Source organism: Triticum urartu, chromosome 3A (assembly GCF_056163025.1).
Source record: "Triticum urartu cultivar PI428250 chromosome 3A, HENAU_Tu73, whole genome shotgun sequence".
Classification (NCBI taxonomy): domain Eukaryota; kingdom Viridiplantae; phylum Streptophyta; class Magnoliopsida; order Poales; family Poaceae; genus Triticum; species Triticum urartu.
The window spans coordinates 342,404,497-342,412,151 of NC_141875.1; positions in this window are offsets into that span (position 1 = coordinate 342,404,497).

Sequence of the window (7,655 nt, forward strand, 5' to 3'; positions counted from 1 at the left end):
TATCCTAAAGTGTGCAGCAAGGCGTGAAGCAAAGATGCCTCCAAAGATGGGGCCCTTTATACGGTCAAATTCAACCGTTTAGCAACAATAGCGCCTAGACTGAAAGTTGTATCACGAAACAAAGCATGGCGCAAAATAACAATATCAGGGGCACTAAGGTTTCCACTGTTCCTGCGACCAATTAAGCATCTACTAGCAAATATTGCAAAGTAACGTAGAACAGGAAAGTGTATGCTAGTAATTCTTGCATCAAAAACTTTCCTCGTTTCCCCTACATCAATTGTATCAATAAACCCCTCCACATCATTACGATGTGGTTCCTCTATGCTGCCCACAAAGGGTATCTTACAGACCCGACAAAAATCATATAGTGACATCTCCTTAACCTCATCATATAAATGAAATTCCACCGAAGGTGGTGATTTCTTAGCATGAGAGTAAAAATTTTGCACGAAAATATTAGTGAGGAGGAGATACTGTTCACACTGGTCGCGGAGGAAGTCGATGAGGCCTGCATTCTCAGCCAAATAATAAAAGTCTTCATAAATCCCAGTTGCTCTCAAGAACTCATCACAAGGCCATTCACACGGTCGAACCTCCGCAGTGCGAGGGAGATTATATTTGGGCTTCTTATTCTCTTCTCTTTGCTTATCCTTCGAGCTTCGGCTCGAAGAGCCCCTCAACAATCTCTTCATCATTTTCTCTGAAAAATTTCTGAAATTTTTAGTGACTCAAAATAAAAGTGAACCAAACTCAACAAGATTAATAACAACTACTCCCACAAGTGTCTAGAGACTATATCATGCAATAAAACTACTTTTGACCCCATAAATTTGGCATGCAAGCTCAAGAACATGGTCAGCTAAGCAGCAAAAAGTTGCAATAGATAAATCACTAGAACAAAAACTAATTGGACCATTGGAGGAGTCACATACCAAAGAACAATCCCCCAAAGCAGTTTTGTGAATGGAGCTTTGAGCAAGGAGATCGAAAATGGCAGCAAGATGAGCTAGAACTCGGGTTTGAGCCGGTGGAGGATTTTTTCTGGAGGAAGATGAAGTGTGTGGGTGCAAGAATAAGTGAAGGGGGTCCACGTGGGGTCCACGAGGGAGGAGGCCCACCCAGGGGGGTGGGCGCGCCCTGGTCCTTCATGGCCAGGTGGTGTTACCCCTAGGTGTGTTCTTAGTGCCAAAAATTCTTAAATATTCTACAAAAAATCATCTAAAATTTTTAGGGCATTTGGAGAACTTTTATTTTCGGGGTATTTTTTATTGCAAGGATAATTCAGAAAACAGACAAAAAATACTACTTTTTACTTTTTAACCTAAATAACACAAATTAAAAAGAGGGTATAGAGAGTTGTGCTTTCTAACTTCATCCATCTCATGCTCATCAAAAGGAATCCACTAACAAGGTTGATCAAGTCTTGTTAACAAACTCATTCCGAATCGCATGAAACCGGAGAAATTTTGAATAACACTAAGTTACCTCAAAGGGGATATGCACATCCCCAACAATAAGAATATCATATTTCTTCTTGACAGTAGGAAGAGGAAATTCAAAACCTCCAATAGTAATCGTTGAGGTTTTTCCAATAGAATTAATACTATGGACTTGAGGTTGTTTCCTCGGGAAGTGTACCGTATGCTCATTACCATTAACATGAAAAGTGACATTGCCTTTGTTGCAATCAATAACAGCCCTTGCAGTATTCAAAAAGGGTCTACCAAGGATAATCGACATACTATCGTCCTCGGGAATATCAAGAATAACAAAGTCCGCTAAAATAGTAGTGTTTGCAACCACAACAGGCACATCCACACAAATACCGACATGTATAGCAGATGATTTATTGGCCATTTGCAAAGATATTTTAGTAGGTGTCAACTTATTCAAATCAATTCTACGATATAAAAAGAGAGGCATAACACTAACACCGGCTCCAAGATCACATAAAGCAGTTTTAACATAGTTTCTTTTAATGGAGCACGGTATAGTTGGTACTCCTGGATCTCCTAGTTTCTTTGTTATTCCACCTTTAAAAGTATAATTAGAAAGCATGGTGGAAATTTCAGCTTTCGGTATCTTTCTTTTATTTGTGACAATATCTGTCATGTACTTAGCATAAGGATTCATTTTAAGCATATAAGTCAAACGCATACGCAAAAAGATAGGTCTAATCATTTCAGCAAAGTGCTCAAAATCCTCATCATCCTTTTTCTTGGATGGTTTAGGAGGAAAAGGCATGGGTTTCTGAACCCATGGTTCTCTTTCTTTACCGTGCTTCCTAGCAATGAAGTCTCTCTTATCATAACATTGATTCTTTGATTGTGGGTTATCAAGATCAACAGCAGGTTCAATCTCTACATCATTGTCATTACTAGGTTGAGCATCAACATGAACATCATCATCAACATTGTCACTAGGTTCATGTTCATTACCAAATGTGTTTCAGCATCAGATATAGAAATATCATTGGGATTCTCAGGTGTGTCAACAACAGGTTCACTAGAAGCATGCAAAGTCCTATATTTTTTATTTTCTTCTTCTTAGAAGAACTAGGTGCATAAACATTAGTTCTCTGAGAATCTTGCTCAATTCTCTTAGGGTGGCCCTCAGGATACAAAGGTTCCTGAGTCATTTTACCCCCTCTAGTCACAACTCTAACATCATTATCAATTTTCTTATTATCTAATTCCTTGAGAAAATCATTCTGAGCCTTAAGTACTTGTTCTACTTGAGTGGCAACCATAGAAGCATGTTTACTAATAAGTTTAAGTTCACCTTTGACTCTAGACATATAATCACTCAAGTGTTCAATCATATAAGCATTACGTTTCAATTGTCTACTAACATAAGCATTGAAGTTTTCTTGTTTAACAATAAATTATCAAACTCATCCAAGCATTGGCTAGGAAACTTAGTAGATGGGATTTTACCCTTATCAAATCTATAGAGAGAAACTTGTGTCGGGTTATCAAGACCATGTATTTCTTCAATAGGTGGTAAATTCTTAACATCTTCAGCTTTAATACCCTTTTCTTTCATAGATTTCTTTGCCTCTTGCATATCTTCAGGATTGAGAAATAGAATACCCCTTTTCTTCGGAGTTGGATTAGGAGTTTGTTCAGGAAGTGTCCAATCATTTTCATTACTCAACATATTATTCAATGGCAATTCAGCTTGATCAACAGTTCTTTCCCTGAAAACACAACCAGCACAACTATCCAGGTGGTCTCAAGAAACATCAGTTAGTCCATTATAAAATATATCAATTATTTCATTTTTCTTGAGAGGATGATCAAGCAAAGCATTAAGTAATCGGAGAAGCCTCCCCCAAGCTTGTGGGAGCCTCTCTTCTTCAATTTGCACATAATTATATATTTCCCTTAAGGCTGCTTGTTTCTTATGAGAGGGAAAATATTTAGCAGAGAAGTAATAAATCATATCCTGGGGACTATGCACACAACCAGGATCAAGAGAATTAAACCATATTTTAGCATCACCCTTTACTGAGAACGAAAATAACTTAAGGATAAAGTAACAGTAAGTTTTCTCATCATTAGTGAACAGGGTGGCTATATCATTTAATTTAGTAAGATGTGCCACAACAGTTTCAGATTCATAGCCATAAAAAGGATTAGATTCAACCAAAGTAATTAACTTAGGATCGACAAAGAAATCATAATCCTTATCAGAGATACAGATAGGTGAAGTAGCAAAAGCAGGGTCATATTTCATTCTAGCAATCAAAGACTTTTCTTTCAGCTTAGCTAACAGTTTCTTAAGATCATATCTATCATTGCAAGCTAAAAAGTCTCCATCAGTTTCTTCATCCATAACATAACCCTCAGGCACAACAGGCAATTCATATCTAGGTGGAGAATCTTCATCATCACTTTCATCAATATTATCAGTTTCAATAATTTCATTCTCTCTAACCCTAGCAAGTTGTTCATCAAGAAATTCACCTAATGGCACAATATTATCAAGCATAGAAGTAGTTTCATCATAAGTATCATGCATAGCATAAGTGGCATCATCAACAACATGCGACATATCGGAATGAATAGCAGGAGTAGGAGTCACAAGTTTACACAAAACAAAAGGTGAATCAAGTGCAAAGCTAGATGGTGGTTCCTTACCTCCCCTCGTAGTTGAGGGAAAAATCTTGGTTCTTTCATCTTTCAAGTTCCTCATAGTGATCAACAGATATAAATCCCAAGTGACTCAAAGAATAGAGCTATGCTCCCTGGCAACGGCGTTAGAAAATAGTCTTGATAACCCACAAGTATAGGGGATCGCAATAGTTTTCGAGGGTAAAGTATTCAACCCAAATTTATTGATTCGACACAAGGGGAGCCAAAGAATATTCTTAAGTATTAATAGTTGAGTTGTCAATTCAACCGCACCTGAAAGACTTAATATCTGCAGCAAAGTATTTAGTAGCAAAGTAATATGGAAGTAACGGTAAAGGTGGCAAAAGTAAAAGTATTTGTTTTTGTAGTAATTGTAACAGTGGCAACGGTAAAGTAACTAAGCAAAGATCAATATGTGAAAAGCTCGTAGGCAATGGATCAGTGATGGATAATTATGTCGGATGCGATTCGTCATGTAACAATTATAACATAGGGTGACACAGAACTAGCCCCAGTTCATCAATGTAATGTAGGCATGTATTCTGAATATAGTCATACGTGCTTATGGAAAAGAACTTGCATGACATCTTTTGTCCTACCCTCCTGTGGCGGGGTCCTATTGGAAAGTAAGGGATATTAAGGACTCCTTTTAATAGAGTACCGGAGCAAAGCATTAACACTTAGTGAATACATGAACTCCTGAAACTATAGTCATCACCGGGAGTGGTCCCGATTATTGTCACTTCAGGGTTACCGGATCATGACACATAGTAGGTGACTATTGACTTGCAAGATAGGATCAAGAACTCATATATATTCATGAAAACATAATAGGTTCAGATCTAAAATCATGGCACTCGGGCCCTAGTGACAAGCATTAAGCATAGCAAAGTCATAGCAACATCAATCTCAGAACATAATGGATACTAGGGATCAAACCCTAACAAAACTAACTCGATTACATGATAAATCTCATCCAACCCATCACCGTCCAGCAAGCCTACGATGGAATTACTCACACACGGCAGTGAGCATCATGAAATTGGTGATGGAGGAAAGTTGATGATGACGATGGCGACGGATTCCCCTCTCCGGTGCCCCGAACGGACTCCAGATCAGCCCTCCCGAGAGAGATTAGGGCTTGGCGGCAGCTCCATATCGTAAAACGCGATGAATCCTTCTCCCTGATTTTTTTCTCCCCGAACGTGAATATATAGAGTTGGAGTTGAGGTCGGTGTTTCATCAGGGGGCCCACGAGACAAGGGGCACGCCCCAGGGGGTGGGCGCCCCCCCACCCTTGTAGACAGGATGTGAGCCCCCTGATGTTGATTCTTTCGCCAGTATTTTTATATATTCCAAAAATATTCTCCGTGAAGTTTTAGGTCATTCCGAGAACTTTTGTTTTTGCACAAAAATAACACCATGGCAATTATGCTGAAAACATCATCAGTCCGGGTATTTTCCATTCAAATCATGCAAGTTAGAGTCCAAAACAAGGTCAAAAGTGTTTGGAAAAGTAGATACGATGGAGACGTATCACTTACTTCTGGCAAGGCTCTTGTAAACACCTTTCTCTATAATTCCCTTCAATAAGATATTTTCTTGCTCAAGTGTAACTTGGCTAGGAGAGTCATTAGTGGAATAAAGAGAACTACTAGAAGCAACAACATTGGATTTAACATGATTATTGTTACTACTAGAAGAAGAATCTTTCTTACTCTTGTTGCTAGATTTTACTTGTGGCATGTAAGTAGACAAGAATAAACGCTTGGCGATGTAAGAAAAACTTTTCTTGTGAAGATCATCATTGATTGCCTTTAAGAACCCATGCTCTTGCTCAAGGTTGAGCTTTTCAAAGTGTAGCTTCTCATGAGTCTTTAAAAGCTCTCGATGATCTTCCAAGGTAGTTTCATGAGCTAACTTAAAAGTGTTTAGTTCTTTAGTTAGGCGCTCAATCTCATTCTTATCATCGTCATTCGTTTTATCTTGATTAGCATGATTAATATCAAGTTCATCATAGTTTTCATCACTAGATTTGTCAACAAGTAAATCATCATCACCTAGCAAATCATCTTCATCACTATTGAAATCAACATACTCGGGGTGTGATACCTTTGGGACTTTAGCCATGAAGCACCTTCCAATTCCCTCATTTGGTGAGTCAAATATGTCATAGGAGTTGGTTGACACAAGTGCTAGACCGACAACGCCTTCATCTTGAGCATATTCGGAGTCGGAGTGATAACTTCTCTCAGAGTGATGGTCGGAGTCGGAGCCGGATACCCATTCACCAACATGAACTTGATGTCTTTGTTTTGTAGCTCCTTGCTACCTCTTGAGCACTGCGTTGGTTTTCCCCGAAGAGGAAGGGATGATGCAGCAAAGTAGCATAAGTATTTCCCTCAGTTTTAAGAGCCAAGGTATCAATCCAGTAGGAGGCTACGCGTGAGTCCCTCGTACCTGCACAAAACAAATAAATCCTCGCAACCAACGCAAATAGGGGTTGTCAATCCCTATAGGGCCACTTACGAGAGTGAGATCTGATAGATATGATAAAGATAATATTTTTTTGGTATTTTTATGATAAAGATGCAAAGTAAAATAAGGCGAAGTAAATAGCAAAGGAAATAACTAAGTATTAGGAGATCAATATGATAAACATAGACCCGGGGTCCATAGGTTTCACTAGTGGCTTCTCTCGAGAGCATAAGTATTCTACGGTGGGTGAACAAATTACTGTTGAGAAATTGACAGAATTGAGCATAGTTATGAGAATATCTAGGTATGATCATGTATATAGGCATCACGTCCGAGACAAGTAGACCGACTCCTTCCTACATCTACTACTATTACTCCAGCATGCATCTAGAGTATTAAGTTAAAAACAGAGTAACGCCTTAAGCCAGATGACATGAGTAGAGGGATAGACTCATGCAATATGAAGAAAACCCCATCTTGTTATCCTTGATGGCAACAATACAATACGTGCCTTGCTGCCCTTACTGTCACCGGGAAAGGACACCGCAAGATTGAACCCAAAGCTAGGCACTTCTCCCATTGCAAGAAAGATCAATCTAGTAGGCCAAACCAAAATGATAATTCGAAGAGACTTGCAAAGATAACCAATCATACATAAAAGAATTCAGAGAAGATTCAAATAATATTCATAGATAGACTTGATCATAAACCCACAATCCATCAGTCTCAACAAACACACCGCAAAAGAAGATTACATCGAATAGTTCTCCACAAGAGAGGGGGAGAACATTGTATTGAGATCCAAAAAGAGAGAAGAAGCCATCTAGCTACTAACTATGGACCCGTAGGTCTGAGGTAAACTACTCACACTTCATCGGAGAGGCTATGGTGTTGATGTAGAAGCCCTCCGTGATCGATACCCCCTCCGGCGGAGCTCCGGAACAGGCCCCAAGATGGGATCTCATGGATACATAAGTTAATGTGGTGGAATTAGGGTTTTGGCTCCGTATCTGATCGTTTGGGGTACGTGGATATATA